This window comes from Rhinolophus sinicus, linkage group LG01, assembly GCF_036562045.2.
Source record: "Rhinolophus sinicus isolate RSC01 linkage group LG01, ASM3656204v1, whole genome shotgun sequence".
Classification (NCBI taxonomy): domain Eukaryota; kingdom Metazoa; phylum Chordata; class Mammalia; order Chiroptera; family Rhinolophidae; genus Rhinolophus; species Rhinolophus sinicus.
The window spans coordinates 152879559-152900212 of record NC_133751.1 but is presented as its reverse complement, the minus strand read 5'-3'; the positions used below and the strand labels follow the sequence as shown (position 1 = coordinate 152900212).

At 35.5% G+C, this 20654-nt stretch overlaps 1 protein-coding gene across 1 annotated transcript in view; it reads left to right on the top strand.

The window, feature by feature from the left end:
• Positions 1-5352: 5352 nt before the first annotated feature.
• The window catches only part of SCN9A (sodium voltage-gated channel alpha subunit 9), a 128087-nt gene continuing 112785 nt past the window's right edge, over positions 5353-20654 (top strand). Inside the window, exon 1 of the mRNA XM_019727348.2 lies at positions 5353-5663. The gene's annotated coding sequence lies outside the window, so the exon portion shown is untranslated. The remainder of the gene's footprint in view (positions 5664-20654) is intronic.

Sequence of the window (20654 nt, the reverse complement as noted above, 5' to 3'; positions counted from 1 at the left end):
AAACTCTCATTCTTTGCTGGTGGGAAGGCAAAATGGTACAGCCACTTTGGAAGATAGTTTGGCAATTTCTTACGAAAATAAATATACTCTTAGCATACAATCCAGCAATTCCAATTCTTGGTATTTGTCCAAAGGAGTTGGAAACTTATGTCCACACAAAAACCTGCACACAGATATTTATAGCAGCTCTATTCATGATTTCCCAAACTTGGAAGAAACCGTAATGTCCGTAGGTAGATGGATAAATAAACTGTGGTACATCCAGCCAATGGAATATTATTCAGCGCTAAACAAATGAGCTCTCAAGCCATGAAAAAATATGGAGGAAACAAATTCATATTACTAAGTGAAAAAAGCCAGCCTGAAAAATCTACATACTATATGCTTCCAACTATATGACATGCTGGACAAGGCAAAACTATGGAGACAATAAAAAGATAATGGTTGCCGGGGTGGAGAGGGACAGAGAAGAGATGAATAAGAGCATAGATGTTTAGGGCAGTGAAAATACTCCACATAATATTATAATGACGGATATATATCAGTATACACTTGTTCCAACCCATAGAATGTACAATACCAAGAGTGGCCTTTAAGGTAAAATATGGACTCTGGTGAGATTAATATGTCAGTGTGGGTTCATATATTATAATAAATGTGTTATTCTGATGAGTGATGTTGATCATGGGGAAGAGGTATATTTAGGAGCAGAGGTATATGAGAAATCTCTGTACCTCCCTCTCAATTTTGTTGTGAACCTAAAACTGCCCTGAAAAATGTGTCAAAAAATGTAAACGGTTTTTAGATTACTTTCTAAGATATTTGACTTATTTTAAACACCAGGTGGCAGTAGATGTAGCATTTATCAAAAATAAATGAGGGAAGAGGAAACAGATTTTGAACTTTATGTATGCAAACTAATAGTATATATGGAGTGTCTATTGTAGCACTGAGCTAGAATTTGTACTGGGGTACCTCTGAGGGAAACAGTCATAATCCAGTGAAGTAAAGACAGGTTCATATTTGAGTCCATATCTTCTATTCAGTAAGTCTCGTTTGATTATTTCTCTTAACTTGTATCAAAAGACATTAGCTAGACATTTTGGCAACACCTTCCAAAAATGGCTGTCATAGAGAAAATAAGAATACATGTTGCACACAAACAACAATTCCCTGGTAGAAAATGTTTCAATGAAAGAATATTCTATTTAAATTTGACTTAGAAAATTGTACATATTCATATAAAAGAAACAAATCTTAAAAATTGGAGAAGAAAGGACCTTAAAAATAATTTAATACAAACCTTCCCATTTACCAAGGAGAAAACGAAATACACAACGATTAGGAGAAAAGCTGAATGAAAGGCAGAGTAGATCAGGAAATTGGTGCATCAGGAAATGACTTCTGAACTCTCCACAATACTATGATGAGATTTAACTTCTCTGACGTGTTTGATTTCAGTCAACAGGTTTATTTGTAAATAAATAAGCTATTGAGAGTTTTGCTTTCTTTATGTATTTATTTTTCTTCTACACTCGCCAAATTTTATTTTCAATTCATAGTTATGTAATAATTATTCAATTCAATTCATAATATATGTAATATAGCCTGACCAATGCACATATTGTCTGTATGAGATATAGAATAGTTACTTCCCTATAACGGTAATATACTTAGTGCTTAATTCAGCACACAGGCAGATACTTTGGCTCTTCCATATATTAGCTATGTGGCCTTGGGCAAGTTGTTTAATCACTCATATTTTAGTTTTCTTACCCGAAAAAAATGGATCATAATATTACTTACCTCCAAGAATTATTGTATGGATTAAATAAGTTAAACATGTAAATTTTTAAAAAATAATACCTTGTACATATTAAAACTTCAACAAGTGTTACGTATCATATGTCACTGCCAGGGACCAAAATAATTTCAAGAGTTTAATATAACTACTTTTCTGGATTTTTTATAAAAACATACTGACCATCTCTAAAAAAGTAGTATTGTTTACCATTCAACCTGTCTTCACTACATTTAACTCAATAATGCATTCTCAGAATATCAACATATTTTTTGGAATAGTTAGCTAATTCAGACATTGCAAAATCAAGCCTTGAATTCAAAAGTTATCCTATCTCATTCATCACTATACAAATACTTCCTATTTTAAAGAAATCTTATGTCTTTCCTTCCTTGTTTTTTTTCTTTTTTGGTATGTTTCCTCACTGCTACAAAAATTTGAGTCTATTTACTAAATTGCTTAAAATGAAACAAGGTGAAAAAAAATTACTTGTCAAAAAAACTGTAGAACAATGGTATTCTGATCGTTTCATATGTGATGACGTCTTTCCACTTTGGCTGAAGGGAACACAAATTATTTCTAGCTCTGTATGGAGTCCAGGGATTTTTTTTTTTTTTGACCTGTTGCTTTCTATTAGTTCTTTCCTAGCCTTAGGTAGTTTTGTTTAATTCATTGTCTTCTTATTACTATCTTTTCACCTCTGTAGAAACTTGTGTAATTTTGAACATTGAAGTGGAAATTTTGGAAAAAATAGGAGGGTGGATTTACACAGTACCATCAAGTAAAATAAAATCATTTATTCCTCTTCTTGTTTTGAACTATAATATTAATTTAAACCTATAAATAGCTACTTTTTTCTACCCAATTATAGATGACCATTTGTGAATAGTCTTAGGAATTTACTGGTTGTTCGGTAGTTCAACCAGGTACCTTCTCTGCCTCCCATAATTCAAGTCTACCCTTTAGGCTTTACAGTGGCACTATCTACTTATGTGCACATGTGACACCATCACTTAGTTTTTGGTGAACTCTCAGCAGTGTTTAGTATAATATTCAGTGAGAGACTCAGATAGTCTTTCTCTGGACTTAAACAGAGACAAAAATCTCAGAGCTGCCAAAAGAGCAATAAAAACACAAACTGCACAGACTAAATGCAACAGATTACAAAATGCTTAGGAGATTGAAAATGGCACCTAAAGTAAATAAATAGAGGGTAGATAATAACTGGGGATGAAAGAGAAGTGGGAAAATAATGAAAACTACACACAATGCTTTGCCAATGTGTTCAAAGGCAAAAATCTTACCAGGGATACCTGAGACAGACCTAGGAGGTTTTATTTTTGAAACTCCTAACAAGAACCTAGGTATATTGAGAATAGTATGTACTTGTGAATGGTCTCTTAGAATATATATATATATATATATATATATATATATATATATATATTCATGTTGTGTGTGTGTGTGTAATAAAAAATACACACATACTCATTGGCAAAGCATCGTGTATATCATTCATTATTTTCTTAGTTCCACGGGGAAAGGGACAACAAATCCCTTTCCTATCACACAGATGGAAATTACTTTTTTGTCCACTATTAAGAATTGCTACACTTCATTAAACCAATGGATCATCCAGCCCAATATCCAGTCATTATACCTAGTGATGTTTTCTGGGTAGTGCTGTATGACATTAATCACAAAAGGTGACCCTGAACTTCCTATGATAATTCCATATGGTGCTATCATTTAATGAATTCACCTTGGATCTATTTTTGTCTTCATTTTTGTATCATTTCTAGGAATAACAAATCCAATAAGCTCACTCTGTATTTCATAATATCGTGATTTGATTTGTTCTTGATTAGCTTTAAATGTTTTGAAATTTGTTGATCAAATCTGTTAATCATATCAATAAATTTGATAACTTTAGTGACATTAATGTTTTTAGACGTCTTAAGCAGCTGGAGTATTTATGTTCTAATTATCCTCTTAAGGAAAAATATAACATGGGTTTGAAATCCTGTGGGTTCTAATTATTCTGTGTCATATGGCTTATTACCTGATAAAAAAGGAGATTAGATGTCAGAGAGCTGTAAGAGAAAGGGTTGACTGAGCTCATTTTACTTCTCAGTGACTGTTCATCAGACAATTTAGTTGAAGGGGGACTTGAAGTGGCAAGAAAAGAAAGTGGCATTGATTGCATCTAATCAAAAAGACTGTCACTACTAGCACAGTTGAACTCTTACATCTGCAACTAATCAAAGAACAGATTGCCATTGAGTATTATCCCCAAGTGACCAAATTCACCTTTCAGTAGAGCCTCAGAAACTGAAAAATTCCTTCCTTCAATAACACAAGTTACAAGTTAAGAATTTAAGGTCCACCACCCCACCCCACCCCCCAGGGCAAACCTCAGTAGCTCAGTAAGCAGCAGGGAAAGGTAAACTGGGGTTTAAAACCCTGTGTTTACCACTAAGTAGCTTGTCCACAATAGAAGATATGGAAGCAAATAACATTATAGCTGCAAATGCCCATCACTCATTTTTATACTGCAAAGTAATCTGTCCCTTTTTAAGGCCCGGATCCAGAAATGCACTCTGTCCCAATGTAATCCTTTGATTATCCCCCTTGGTGGAAATTTCCTGTTTCCCTTTGAGAAAGATAATTCAATCCTGCTTCCATTACTCTTTCTCCCAGCAGGTTGCTGTTGAAAACACACACACACACACACACACACACACACACACACACACACACACACACAAAGGATTGATAAAGATTTATTTTTATAGTGGCTCCTACCGAGCTCTGAAACTCAAAACCGTTATGACAGATGCTGTATCCCCACGAGCGGGTCCCTGGTCTGAGAAAGCTGTCTCTACCCCACAGCTCCCTCTCCACCGATGACCACCTCTGACTCCTCACTCCACCGTAGAAAGAAAATGTATCCTTTGCCTGCCTGGAAGACTCGGCAAGCCGATCGATCAATTATAAAAAAGAAAAGAAAACTCGCAGCCTAGACAGAGGTCTTGGCAAGCCCCAGGGAAGGAACCGATTCCCAGTCTCGAATCCTCAGAGCCCAGGGCCCAGGAGGCATTGGCCGGGCCTTTGCCTATTGGTCCCCATCTCCCCTGCCCGGAGTTCTTCTCCGGCTCTCCAGCAAGCCACACAAGGTGACTTCTCGGAAATGTTAGCAGATTCTGGTGAGGAGGAAGAGAGGAAGGGGTTATGGGGGCGAGGGATGAGATAAGGGAAGGGTTCTTCTAGCTGCTGGACACACACACACACACACACACACACACACACACACACACACACAAAGCACGCGCGCGCGCCCCACCCATAGTTGTAGCCTTAGTTGAGAGATCGCGACCTCTCCTCTGCCTTCTACTTAGCCCACAGTGGAGAGGCTGCCCTAACGCCACCACCGCGCCCCGCGTAGGGTGCTAGCCGCTCGCCCCCCGCGCGGGAGGGGGGGACAGGGCGGGGCGGGAGGAGTGGAAGGAGAGGGAGCGGCGCCGCAGCCCGGGGAGGGGCGGGGCTGCCGACGGCCTGGGCGCGCCCTGAAGGGAGGGCGCAGTCTGCGTGTGGGCCCTCGCCTGCGCTCCCGCGGCGGACGCCTGGTTTCCAGTTCTTCCCCAAGGCTAGCCCGGGCTGTGCTAGTTTGGGTGCCAGCGGCTGGTAGCGGCGGGCGCTCCGTGAGCAACAGGAGCCTAAAGAAAGAGGGAGACGCAGCAGCAGAGACAACGCCGGGGAAGAGAAGCCGGGAGCGAGGAGGGGTCCCTGAAGCCCGCGCCCTTCCCTGGGGCCAGATTCTGCGGATGCATTGGGTGGGCATGACTGGCGAGCAAGGTTACAAGTAAGTGCCTTTTATCTTGCTCCTCAGGTGTGGCGGACAGGGAAGCCGCTAGTCTCTCCCTAGCGCTCGCCTCAACCGCCACACCCACCTCTGTTATTAGCATCTCTCGGCTTTTGCCACCCGGTGTTACGCCACCTGGAAAGTAGAGACCCGAGAGGAGCTGGGCGAGGGGGCGGTGTCAAAGCAGTTGGGGCAAGAGGAGCTGGCTGGAGACAGAACTGTTTCCATTGTAAGGCCGGTCCTTTGCGGGGTTTCACCGTGTGGGTTTGCTGTCAGGTTCTGAAAATGTGGAAAGGGAAAGCAGCTGAACCGGATGGTTTCCCCACCGTCTATTATTTCTTTCTGTCCATGCTAGCGGAGTCGTTGTATGGGTTTCGGTTCCGCGGGCGGGTCGTGTGCTTTACGAGCAGAAAGGCTGTGTTGTATTTCCCATTCACAAAGGAGAGCGTGCAGAACCAGCCGCTTACAATACCTGTGCGGGTAGCGCAGAAGCGCCGCACCCCTTCGCAGCACACAAACACGAGCCACAAGACTGCCTAGCCACATTTCTCAACGCAGTTTTATGCTTTTCAAACGAATAAGCATTTTATAGTGAAATTCAGATAAAATTCAGAATCATTTTAACTTTTGATCAACTTCAACTGAAACTGTCATTTACTTTTAGAAAAAAAGTAGGTACTTTTGTTACTTGTGATAACGATGGTTAAAAGATCAAAGCAAGATTACCAAACTGGAAAATGCAATGCCAACTATGATTATAGCAAACATTTAACTCATTTTTGTAGCTTTTTAAAAATACAGTTGCAGTTTTCTTGGTTATAAGAGCAATTTTTATGTGAGAGAAGCTTAGAGGGAGATTTTAAAAAGCTCACTTCAATAAGATAAAGAACAAATCAACATGAGCTTTTAAAAGAATGATGTTTTCAGTTGCTGAGTATCAATAGGAGGTTCAGTTCTTTTCAGAAACACAATTGATGTTCTTTTCTATTTCTCCTCTCCTGTGGGCAGAAAAAAAATGTTTTTCTTTCTTTTGGTAATTTAAAATATATTTTCATGATTTTTGCTTTAACATAAGTAAAACTTATGTATATATAATATGCAAACCAAATCCAATTATTAAATAGTTCATTTTATTGAAAAGCCTTCAAATCTTTTTCCATTTTTTTAAAAATAATATTCTTTCGGTTATTTTTTTTTTAATTTAAACTATAATAGAATTACCATGATTGTTAGAATACTGCTTATTCACAACAAAGTGGTAGACAAAATATGTCGTTTGGTATAATGGAGGCTGTGCCCTCCATTTAGGCAATTGATTATAGTTTTACTTACGGTAAGTTTTTGTATTTTGTGGACGTTTGAAATACACATCGATTGGAGGTTCCCTTTTGGAAGTGAACCATTCTGCAGTCATGAGACACAGTTACATATTTTTACAGAGACTGGGCATACAATGTGCCATGATTTCTATGGTGCAGGGCAGGGCTCACATGGTACCTGGTGTTTCTACAGCAGAAAGATGAGTCAGGTCTGGCTCTGTGCCGAGAGCATCCTGGTACCTTCTTGTGTCTCCTAGGACCCAGAGATAAACATGGGAGTCCTCCTGTGCTAGTGCTTGTGTTTTTGCTACCTGTGGCCGAGATGAGTTTTGGCCGCAAAGAAAATGTAAGAAATTCAGAGGTGGAATCAGAGGGAACCTATTCACCTTATTTAATATGACTAACGCACTTTCTCTGTAGCAAGGAAGAAAAAATAGAACCTTACATTTTGCATGAATAATGAAAACTCGTATTTATCTTATATCTATTCCTACTAGATTTGTGAAAAAGTGTGAAGTGCTGGAAGGATTTATATGGTATTTTTCTAACCTTGTAAAGGAGCTTAATTTTTATTAATGTGAATAATGTGAATGAGTCATTGTAAATGTCATAATGGTAGTAACTTAGGATTTTCTCTAAAACTTCTCAGCTCCTTTCCCCCAGTCTCCCTTATTTGAATAAATGGCTCCACCATCCACCAAGTGTTCATTACTCTCTGTTCCTCATGATGGCATTTATCCCTAACCAGTCCCTAGTTAGATCTATCAGTCTCACTGCCTAAATGTACCTCCATTCAATTATGCTTCTCAGATGTACAGTTTCACCTTGTTTTCTATATCTATACTGCCTCAGGATATCCTGAGATATATTCCCATATTTCAGCAGTTATTAAGCAACAGTGTCTTCAAAGGTAAGTGGATTATATTGTATTCTTAAGTAGGCAATGGCCACAACTGGATTAAAATATATTTTAAAGAAAGATTGGAGTACCTAAGCCGAGTTACATGACTTTAGTATGAGTGACTCCTAATGTACAGTGATGACCTTATTAGGTTTAAATCTGTCTTATACCAAGAATTAAGGTTCACTCAGTAATCACTTAAAATATTGTTTTGTAATGAATATGGGTACTTGAGTGAGCTCAGTTGATTTAAGTACGGTGAGATGAGGCTGAGGCCATAGGTCCGGTGCTCACGTGATCCAAGTTGGTGTTTACTCCAGGCTCAAGGGGCAAATTATCTCACAAACCCAAAGTGTTCACTAAGAAAGACTCAGAGACACGGTGGGCTAATCCATGAAGATCCATCACTATTATTAGGAGCTGGGAGAGGGGCTTCAAAATTCACGCTGGTTAATGAAAATGTCTTATTTACACACACACATTCTCTCTCTCTCTCTCTCTCTCTCTCTCTCTCTCTCTGTCTCTGTCTCTCTCTTTGTGTAGCTATAAGTATACCCATTATTTTTTTGAGACTGTACTTAAAGATATTAACCAAGCAAGTAATTTTGCAATTAACATTTGGTTGAAAGTTTAGCTTTCAGTTAGGTGACCAGCTTTGATTTTTTTATTTTTTTAATCTTTTTGTAAAGAATTTGGCAGTCATGTTTCTTCTTGAAGGACTAAACTATTTCATGAACTGTCACCAGGAACTTTGTTAAATTTGCTATTAAGGTGGCACATTGTGATGGTTGTATTATGTTGGGGTTCACTTGTGTACTAATTGGAGATAGCCCTGTTTTACATGTTATAAATTAGGTAATTTATTCTTACACAGGAGTATTACAGCTTCCTTCTTCAGAACTATGCAGTTAGATTACCACTTACAATGGCAAGGTCATAATAAAGTATATTATAAGAGTGTAAAAATAATTGTCATATGAGGGTTTATAGGAGAGCATTTACAGAATGTGGGTACACAACTTTTGTGGAATATGAGAGAAATTTTAGGTGTCTTGCCATCCTGCAAAATGAAATTTCTTCATTGAAGGCTTAACTTACCCTTCCCTCACTATATAGCTGGGAGGAAATGGCTTTAGGCAACAGGGAAAGCCTCAGCTCTTGGCAGCTAACAGTAGAATGAAGTTTGAAGAAATGAAACCTGGGTGGTGAGGAAAAATACCAGACCACAATAAAGAGGGAAAGGAGGAGCGAATACCTTGAACAGTGCCGATAAACAATCTGCCACGGACAAATTTGAGTTAACATTTTATATACATAGAATTAAATTTTTTGATATCTTTTTACCTCCACTGAGAAAAGAATTTGTCTTTTCTCTTTAAAATAACAACTGCATTTTAAGTGAAAACATGCTGTTATTGCTTCTTGTATATAAGAAATGGAATACCTATGGATTTTTAAAGTGATATTGTCAGGGAGACAAAATGCCCTATATTACTAGTAAAGTAGACCATTACTGTAATTGTAATTTCATTGCTATTCATTTTATGATTTCCTTTTGTTGTGTCAAGTGTTTGAGAGACTGCTATTATTGATTATAAAGTTCCTTAAAATGTTTCCTTGGATTTTTCACAAAGCTTTCTGAGTCATTTATCAAAATAAGATGCAACTCTAATTGCACCTGTGATTATTCACTTGGAAATTTAGAAGGAGTAAGTACATTTCCAATGTCATTAACCTACCACTACCGTCTCTGCCCTGCAATGAATGCCTTTTTTTTTTTCCTTTCTGCTTCTCTTCTACATTTCATCTTCTGAACTTGATATACATGCCAGTAATACAAATTTTGCTTGACTATTAGGTCAAACTGTTAATACATATAGTTGGAAAATTGAACCTCTAAATAAAAATTAATACATTAGACAGATGCAATAAGATATAAGCAAAAAACCTTTCTGTAGATATTTTTGTGAAGTTTTCTGTGCTATATGCCAAACTAGTCTTCTAACATTATCTAATTTTTTTTAAATAAGGGTGATTTCATTAGATGTAGTGTCTATCAAATGTACTAATGACTCATAAACTATGTATCTTAGAATATAATAAGATAATTTTAAAATATGTCATCTTCTTGAAGGCCTATAATTTAGAAAAATTAAAAAATAAGTAAATGTAGATATTCAAATTCATACAGAAAAGTAAAACGGGAAAATGACAGAAATGTTCTGTGATGAGATAACTCCTTATAAATTGATTTAAACTCAATCAATGATAATTTCAAGTCCAATGTACAGTGCTTCTTTTAGGGATTAGGGTAAAGGTAATTTCTTGACTATGTAAATTTTGAATAGGATCAATAGAATACTTTACTGGTAAATTGTGCCTTCATTTTCTCTGATTAACTTTGTGTACAAAGTTAACATTCCATCTCGGTAAATATTATGAGACCAATCTTTATAGATGATCTTTTAATGGAATAAAATATTACACAGTTTAAGTGAGGGTTTTTCTCCCCTTAATATAACATATATTCTTGTTCTCCTGGACAAACTTGACTCCAGGTAATTCAGAGAGGGGGAAGGGAAGTGGCATACTTGGGTCGCTGGGGAACAAGGTTCTTAAAACCCTATGAGATTATCCGACAGCCTAGTATGGTTATGCTGAGAAGCTCTTTTGCAAATTCATATTATGTGCCTACTATACTTCAGAATCTTTGTAAATATTCTTATAAGTGTTCAAAACACCAAGGAATAAAACTATATTCATATTAGGGTAGTGAAAAAGTATTTTTCTAAATATTTATCTTGCTCAAAATGTGGTCTTAGTCAAATACTTTAACTTCAAAAATGTAACTTCATTATCTGTAAAATAGGTAGTGTCTACTTCTAAGGGTTTCTGTACAAATCAAGTTAAATACACACACACATATTTGTACACACAAATATATATATACTAAAAGGCCATTTTAGTGTCTCAGACATGATAAGTAGGTATTTGGCTATGGTAGATAGACATTTGGTAACAGTATATTATAATCAAAATATATTCTGATTGTATTTTAATACAAATGGTACATTTAAGGTTTTTTGTTGTTACTTTCACTTTTACTTTTAATCCTATTTCAACGAATCCTAATAATGCAGTTTCCCTGTTTCTAAAGACAGTTATACAGCTCTGATATACAAGTAGGACCATTCCATTTTGAACTCTGTAACACTCAATTGGTAAAGTTGCTAGGTATAAGCTATAGCAAATAGTTTACATGAGGTATCTAAAAACTTATCAGTCGGAAAACATGGGAGACATGTTTAACAATCAAGAATTTGTTGACCGTCCAATTATATTTTCTTTATGTTTTTGAACCTGATCTATTAGAATTCTTCATTAATGGAAAGCAGTACAGTGGGGGTGACCTCCCAGATGTTCTATTAGTGGGTCTCACAACTAATATCTACTTTATAGGAAACTTATTAAAAGCCCGTGATAAATTTTCTCACTTATGTATGAAATCAACCTTACTCTAGTAATTCAGTCATCGGGAATATAACTCTGAATTTTTAAATCAGCAAAAAAGATGTTTCAGCCTGAGGGAAGTATTTGCCAGTAAGTCCATTCACTTGCTTTATTTCATTGGTGATACATTTACAAAAATCAGAATCTTGTAAACCAACTCATGAAATTAAGCGTAATTGAATCGTTTTTATTTATTGTTTTCTTTTGCAATCCACAATTCTTCCCCAGTAACAAAGAATAATAGACTACGTATTACAAGGAGTAGGCCAGGGCAATATCATGAAGACAAAAAATGAATATATTATAGATACACTGCCATAAGGGAACATATAGATAGCACAGTTTATATCTTGCTAATATCACTGACAATAGCATTAATATAACAGCCTCAAATATGAAGGTCTCATTTTTGCCAAGCATTACATTAAGGGATTTACAAATGTTCCTTTTAAATCCCCACTACCATCGGAGGTGAGAACACGAAGGCTCAGAAGTTACCTAACCTTCCCAAAGACTCGCCGTGATTACTAAACCTGAGGAACATACACATTCTTTTCAAAGCAGCGAAAAATCTTATTTATCCCAAGAATGTATTTGCACATATCCCACACAGATATACCTGATGGTTATGTTACCAACAATTCCACAAAAGCCTTTTTTAAACCATAATGGAACTGAAATAATCTACATATTTCATTACAATATTAGAGAACAAGAAAAACAAAGATCGAAGCTTGTTGAAATGTACATCTTGAATAATGACTTTTGGGGTGTGCATTTGTGTTAAACTAAAATTTGGAGTTTGGATTTAGGTGGACGTTTGAAGACATAATGACATTACGAAATGTATCATACATTTAAAAAAGTGTTATTGATGTTATTTCAGAGGTTGAGTGACTTTGCTTTCCTGGTCGAGGGGTGTCATTGTACTGCTGACTTGATTTGACCATGATCCGAATATTTGTTTTATTGTGAAGAAATAATACAGGAAAAGAGATTCTCCTGAGGTAGAGAAGAGTTGAAAGAAGAGGAGTAATGTCATTAATTAAAAGTAATATCGTAGAAGTGATATGGGTGAAGTTCATTCACCGATGAGTGATAAAATGGAGAGCAGATGGAATGAAGTTGCACATGTGAGATCCTGGGTGTGGTTGGAGAAAAAGAGAAAGTCAAGTGACCTTTTGCAGGGTAAGAAAAAAAGAAGACATATTCATCTAAAGTTCTATGTCTGAGAAATGAAGATACAGACATTCCTAGTTAGAAGACTACAAACACTTTTAGCATCACATTGGTATGCTCAAATGTAACCGACATCATAGTACTTATTGTCACAAAGGGTCAATGATTTATGTCAGTTAAAGAGTTTCTTTACCATCAGTGATTCAAGGTGTTTACTCTTGAAGGTTTTCAAACATTTGGGAAAATTAATTTATTTTACGCTATACTGATCATTTCCAGTGCAAATGATTTTCTTTTTTTTTTATCTGTTACATACTTTAATACTGTAAAAGTATATAATAGATATAAAAAAACAAGAGACTTTGGACCCCTGAATTCTATGATATTTCTCAGTTTGTTCAAATGTTTGTGGATTGGTTTGGCAGCTTGTCCACTGGACTGTAAGGTTTTAAGAGTAGAGACCACATCTTGTTCATATCTACATCCCTGCAGGGTGTCTTATATGCAGTGATTCCTAATACATAGTTGCTGAATAAATGAATCATTTATTGTACAACTATATGCTCAACTTTTATTGAAACAGCTCCTTTTCACCAAGATTTGCTTTCTAAGAATATAGGAGAAATCACTTACAAGGACTTAGTAATTTATGCTCCTCAAGCCTAGCTTTTTATCATTTTTTAGGTCCTGATAGGATAAAGTCATACTTCTTATTTCTTACACAGGAAAGGAACAGCACTCCTGCTTATTCTGTGCCACATTTTGGGTTCATCAATTCTAGTGACAATATTCAGTCTTTTTTGTATAAAAGAGCCAAAATATTTTAACATGTACTCGAGCTGATGCCTTACAAAAGCTGAAGCCTCAATTCTTTCCTAAAAGTGAGAGTTAATCTATTGGAGGATTTGCTTAAGAGGTGGACTGCAGTCAGATAGTGAGAGAGAGAGAGAGAGAGAGAGAGAGAGAGAATGAAAACTAGAATTTCCCACTCATTTGTCTTCAGCTGGTGATCAATCATTAAGCCCTATCTGGTTGGCCTCCAAAATGCATATATAGGTCAGGAGTTGGAATCCAAGTTTGTGTCAGTGCCATTGAGGCTTGTGGAGAGGGAGAACCTGGCAGAGATCCCAGGGATAGTGGTAAAGGCATGCTGAGTTGCTCCAGGTCAGCTCCTAGAACTCTCTGCGTCACTGTTCTCAGCATTCATGTTTTCTGATATTTAACAGTTAACAGAAATTCCTTCTTTCCTTCCCTCTTCCTTCATTCACTTCTTTAAGCTACTCAGGCACTCTTGTAGACACTGGACATACAAAACATGGACAAAATATGGAGGTTTATGGTAGTTTTGAGACAGATAATGAGTAAGTAAACAAATATTTACCACTACCTGTTCTCGTATTATATGCTCTGAAGAAATGTAGAGCAGGACAGAGAGAATTGAGGGGAGGTGGCATTATTTAATAAGGGGGGTGAGAAAAGCCTTGTTAGAGGCGATGTTTAAGCAGACAGCTAAAGGGGATTGAGGAAGTGAGGGAGCCAGCTAAGCAACAGGAAAATCATTCCAGTCACAAGGAGCAGCAACTGCAACAGCCCTAGGCATGTCTGATGTGTTTATGGAATATCAAGGAAGTCAGTGTGGCTGAGGTGGAGAGAGCAAGGTAAAAAGTAGTAGAAGATGAGGGCTTTTTCTTAATTTGGAAAAGCTCGTTAAGTCTGTAGAGATCTGTATGAAAGTCAATTCTACAGTGACCAGTGACCAGCATGGGACAAACTGGGAGGGGATGAAATGTGCTTCCGCCCTCCTTCCCCCCAGTTGGATACCATTCTGGACATGGGTATGGCACAATCCAAATAAATGATTGGGGAACTCCTATATTTCCATACAAAATTTATCTCTTTGTCTTTTTTTGTGATTTATATGTAATTGTTTTATATTCTTTTCCCATAATGGCTCCGAAGCCCTTATTACTATTTAAGGGAAAAAGGACTAGTAGGACAACAGGTTACAATTGAGAGTATCTTTAAATATTTAAATTCTAGAAACTAAAACATGGTGACAGTACAATAATATTTTGCTTAATTTTTATGCCTATTGTGTAATTATTACTCATGAAATAGTGCTACTGCATAAATGTCAAGGAGTATGGCTGGCAAAATACACTCCAGAGAAGCACACTTGTGTCCTGTTAAGATTGACCCACTGCTACTGCTATGACTTTAGTATCCTCCTGACTCTTCACCCCTCCTTACACCCTTAAGGAAATTCTTCTGAATTAAATACCATTTTATTGTGGTAAAATATACATGACATATTTACCACTTTAACCATTTTTAAGTGTACAATTCAGGGGCATTAAATGCACTCACATTGTTGTGCAGCCATCACCACCATCCATCTCTAGAACTTTTTCATCATTCTGTTCTGAATCTTTGTACCCATTAAAAAATATTTCCTCATTCTCTCCCCTTCTCCAAGTCCCTGGTAATGGTTACCATTTTACTTTCTCAATGTGTTTGACTATTCTAGGTACCTCATATAAGTGGAATCGTACAATATTTGTCCTTCTGTGTTTGGTTTATTTCACACAGCATAATATTTTTAAGATTCATTAATGTTGTAGCATGTATCAGGATATTCTTTCTTTTCAAGGCTTATAATATTCCATTATATGTATATATCACATTTTGTTTATGCATTCATACATTGATGGACATTTGGGTTGGTTCCACCTTTTGCCTATTGTGAATAATTCTGCTATAAACATTGGTATACAAATTGATCTCTGCGTATAATTCTTTAGGGTATATAGTCACAATTGCAATTGCCGGATCATGTGATAATTCTGTGTTTAATTTTTTTGAAGAACTGCTATACCATTTTCCACAGTGGCTGCACTATTTTACATTCCCACCAGCAATGCACAAGGGTTTCAATTTTCCACACTCTCGCTTACATTTATTTTCTCTTTTTTCATAATAGCCATTCTACTGGGAGTGAAGTGGTATCTCATTGTAATTTTAATTTGCATTTCCCTAATGGTTAGTGAAGTTGAATATATTTTCATGAGCCTATTGACAAGTTGTAAGTCTTCTTTGAAGAAATATCTATTTAAGTCCTTTGCCCATTTTTGAATAGGTTTGTTGTTTTTGAGTTGCGGGAGTCCTTTATATATTGTGGATATTCTTTTTTTTAATTTTTTTATTTTTATTAGTTTCAGGTGTGCAAAGCAGTGTAATAGTTAGACATTTACTCCCCTCACAAAGTGATAACTCCCCTCCCCCAATCTACTACCCCTCCGACATCGTATATAGCTGTTACAATACCATTGACTATCTTTCCTATGCTGTACTCCATATCCTGTGGCTATACATATACATATATATATATAGAATTATAGTTGACATTCAATATTATTCTACTTCAGCTTCAGATATATAGTGTATTGGTCAGGCATCTACGTAGTCTATGAAGTGATCCCCCTGGTAAGTCCAGTGTGGATATTAATTCTTTATCAGATAAATGATTTACAAATATTTTGTCATCTCAGAGTTCATGATGAAGAAAGAATATTATATATTCATATTTTCCAACTGTCTGATGTGGTTCATTCATCCTTTTGACCAATCCTATTACTGAAAGATGTTTGAGTTTAGTCCTTTCCTGTATAATCTGGGAATTCTGATTCCTTGCTAACTACTTAATAGGTTCAGACTCTTTATATTCTGATCGTACATATTAGATGATATGATTAAGTAGAGCAAGAATTCTGTCTTGCTACAATCATAATCCCCTCTGACCCTACCTAGCATAATGTTTTGCGATGAGTGGCTACTCATTAATACTTAGTGAGTAAATGAGTAATAAAGACTATCTTGTTACCTTAAGTGTCTAGGAGATCTGACTTCTACTTTTTGAATCTTAGATTCATTTTATTTAAAAAAGTTCAAAAATCTCCTTTCCCCTTTCCCTTAATTCTTAGTGAAGACACTATTTTTTAAATCAATTTTTTGTTAGAAGTATTTGTAGAAAAGTTTGCTCCTGAGAACTGAAGTTTGAAGGGTAGAGTTTGTTCTATTGTATATAAGCTTGTTTATATCTGTTATGAGATTCTGAAAATCTTGTCTTTAAATAGTAGAAAGTAAGAAATACTATCATATATTTAATTCAACCCTTTAAAAAATAGCTATGCTCTTCATCTTAGTACCTTTTAAACAACAACCTCCTCCTAAGATAATACATTTTAAACAATATTATATGGGTTTCATGTTATTCCCAGATTAAGTAAGGTCAGGGCTTCTAAATGCCTTGCCATGATTTTAGCCTGTAGTGCCATGAGGGAGTAGAGAAATATGAAACACGGGCAGGTCCTCTGTTTATGAACATGTTAATTTGCAAAAGGCTTGTTTGTAAGTTCATGTGATTTATTCCACAATACTTTAGAATCCCTAGATGAATTCCCACGAAATAAGCTGTTTCTTTAGAATCGTAAAGTCAGGTACCTCCTTGCTCTGCCAATATACACTTTCAAACAATGTCTAAATCAAAAATCTTATAAGCAGATGACAATTTTTCTTAATAAAGTCCATAAATATTCCAAGGAATCCCTTGGCCTGCATGCTACTTAACTCACTGATTCTGATACTGAATTAAAGGGCTTTGAGCCTATTGAACCATTCCTGGCATGCCAGGAATATTTCATCAGCAACTGTCAGTGTGCTTGGATTTTACCTTCTTGAATGAGTACCAAGCCTTCTTTAGCTTTAGTATTAAGTTCTGGAGCATCCACTGCTCATGAAGAAACATCGTCTGACCGTACTAGAACATTTTCCCTTAAAAATTTTTTTTCTTTGTGTCTTTCTGGCTATTGACCAGGTTCAACATTATGAACTTATTGCATGATGATCCTGCTCAATCCTAAATAATCATTTCTGCTGTCAGATAATTAATCTTTCATGTACTCGCCACATACCTTGTTTTCTTACTTATCATTTCATTATTTCTACTTTGGTTTCCATCATATTCCAGTTCCTTTGTTTAGTAAATCTTTCAACTCTCATTATATTTGCACTTAACAAGCCTGATAGACTTAACAATCTTCATCACAACTTAAGAACAATGCATATCCTGCATACACTGCATGGATTAATGAGCCTTAGGTTGGCAGGGACTAAATGTGCATGTGGCATACATCGCCCTCTATTGATAGAAAGCAGGGTGGTCTTGGTTTTGCAATGACCGTAGTTTTGTTTTAAATTTTAAAATATCCCAAATTGAAAAAAAAGTTTCTGTATATGCAAAACAAACATCTGTCTGTTATGAAGTAACAAAATTTAGTCTCCTTCCTTAAGAATATTAGGTATGTAATATCAATTTATAGGAAAGTTGATAAAAATCACTAATAATGGTTAGATATTTATTCTTGTACTTAAAATGTATCAGGAAATGTGCTAAAGGAAATGTTGGAATGTATTGTGCACTTAAAGTGTACTAGGCAATGTGCTTAATGATTAAAATGCAGTGTCTTATTTTTTAAGGTCCATTAGAATGACCTTATAGGATAATCATTTTCAGGCCTGTCTTATGATGAAGAAACCAAGCTTTAAAGAGAAGAATTAACTTGCCCAAGCGCACAAACTAGTAAGCAGTAGAGATGGGATTTGAACCTGGGTCTCTCTCACTCTGGAGCTACACAATTAACTATGTTATTTTGTTTTCCTGTCTTACTGCAACCTATTTTAAATTAAAGCCATAAACATGTTAGGAAAATGAAATAAAATATCAGTAACAAATATTCTCCACTTAAGATTACAAGGTTTTACTTTTACTGGCCAGCTCACAGTTTATCATTAAAAATTGCAATATATATGGGGAAAGAGGATAATAATATCGCTATTGTTTATTTAGCCTAGGCCCTGTGTTAGTTACTTTACAGAAACTGTTTCTATTCTAATAATCTCGTAAGACATTTTCTCTGTTTCATTTATGAACATAATGCCACAGCGCTAGTTATATGTCATAATCAGGAAATTCGAACCTAAGTCATCCTGGCATCAGAGATGTTTCCCCCTGTCTCCTAAGCCATGTTGATGTTTTGCAGGAGGTAGGTACATGCATAATCAAAGAGTGAAAATGCGTTTCTGTACAACACTATCCAGAGGTATAGGACCTCTCCTGCAGGCATACTTTAGTGACTCCACAGGCCATCTAAGTCTGTGATGATTTTGTGCTCTCAGGAAAGGATTAATTCTGACTAATAGAAAATTAAGGTGAGCTAATACATATTTTCCCTTTTTCCTTTATATATCATGTATAGATGAGAATATGTGGATTTTGCTATTAAAATTTTTCAGATATGCCAGCAATCATTGACAATAAAATTAATTTCCTCTAAAGTAACATGCTTCTTGAGATTATAAACTTTAATTATTTTGTAAATTTGGGGAATACTATATTTTGTATGCCCATACATAGAGACAACTTCTTTCTTAAAGTATAATACAGGTAATCATTACAGGGTGTTATGAAAGACTTAGACCACGGTGTTTTGATAGTTTTTCTCATCAGAAAGTCTAGAAGTAAACCCTTAACTATCTGTCTGCACTCTAATTATAAAGTTGTCACATACAATTTTAAATTTTTTTGCATACCAGTGCTTAAATACCATAAAATGTTGTAAAGCTCTTTTAGGACATGGAATATTAGACTACTTTTCTGAAGCAATTAGACTAGTGTTTGTATAAATTGTGCCTCTAAGAAATAATAATTTTAAGAATTTATTCATATGATTAACGTAGCACTAAATATGAAGGATGCAATAGTAAGATTTCAGTAATCAGGAAAGTACTTAATGAAAATGATTGATTACTTATTTAGTGATTATTATATTTAATTTATAGATGATATACTTAACATTAGAGGCTCTAAGGTGGGTAGCCAGCTCAGCCCATTTGTCTTATGATTGTATACTTTGTTTGTATGATGTAAAGAAAGGGTATTAAGAAAAGGAGTCACAGCATATAAAGATGGCGGTCCTTTTTAAGTTAACTTATAAATTTACTGCAATCTTTATGAAAATAAAGATGACCTGAGTTTAGTGAGTTAGTACAATATACACAAGAAAAAGTAATATCTGATAGCATTAACACCATTAGATATTAAATCATTTTATAAAATTAGAGCAATTAAAATAGTGTGGTATTGATGTGATACATAGTGCCATGGAAGAAAATATAGCGTCTAGAAATAGACATTACGTATGAGAATTATAAAGATTACATTTTAAATAGGTGGGAGGAAATATTAGTTAATATTATAACAAAATATTAGTTAATATTATAATAAAACATTAGTTAACATTATAACAGAAATTAATAGGACTCATTGGGACAACTGAATAGCCATGTGGATAAAGATAAATTCATATTGCTATCTCATAACCTAACCAAAAATACATTTCAGATACATTTCAGATGCACAAATTCAAAATATAATATATAAACCACAAAGAAGAAATATTATGAGAAAACATGTAGATTGTTTTCATAATCTTGAAGTATTAATTTTTTCTTAAGGTGATATAAAATGTGATAGCCATTAGAGAAAGGATTGGTGAATTCAATTTAATAAAAAACAAATGCTTTAAAGGGAAAAAATCACCATAAACTAAAGGGAAAAAAACCCAGTAACATGATAAAAATATTTGCATCTTGTATCACAGAAAAGGGCTCATTTCATTATTATGTTAAGAGTTCCTAAATTAATAAGAAAAGACTAATAGCTCATTACAAAAATGGACAAAGTCTTTTCACAAAAAACAAAGCACAAATGATTTCTAAAGAAAAGAAAAAATTCCCAACCTCCCTCATAAAAGAAAAATACAATGGGAAGTTAGCAATTCCCACTTTTCAAAATGGCAAAGATGAAAAAAATACATAAAACACTGTTGGAGTTGTATACAAACATTTCTGACACAATGTTTGTGGGAAGTATGAATTGGTAGAACCCCCATGAAAGACAATTTGGCAATATTTTTCCAAATTAAAAATGCAAATACAGGGCCGGCCTGGTGGCTCACGCCGTTA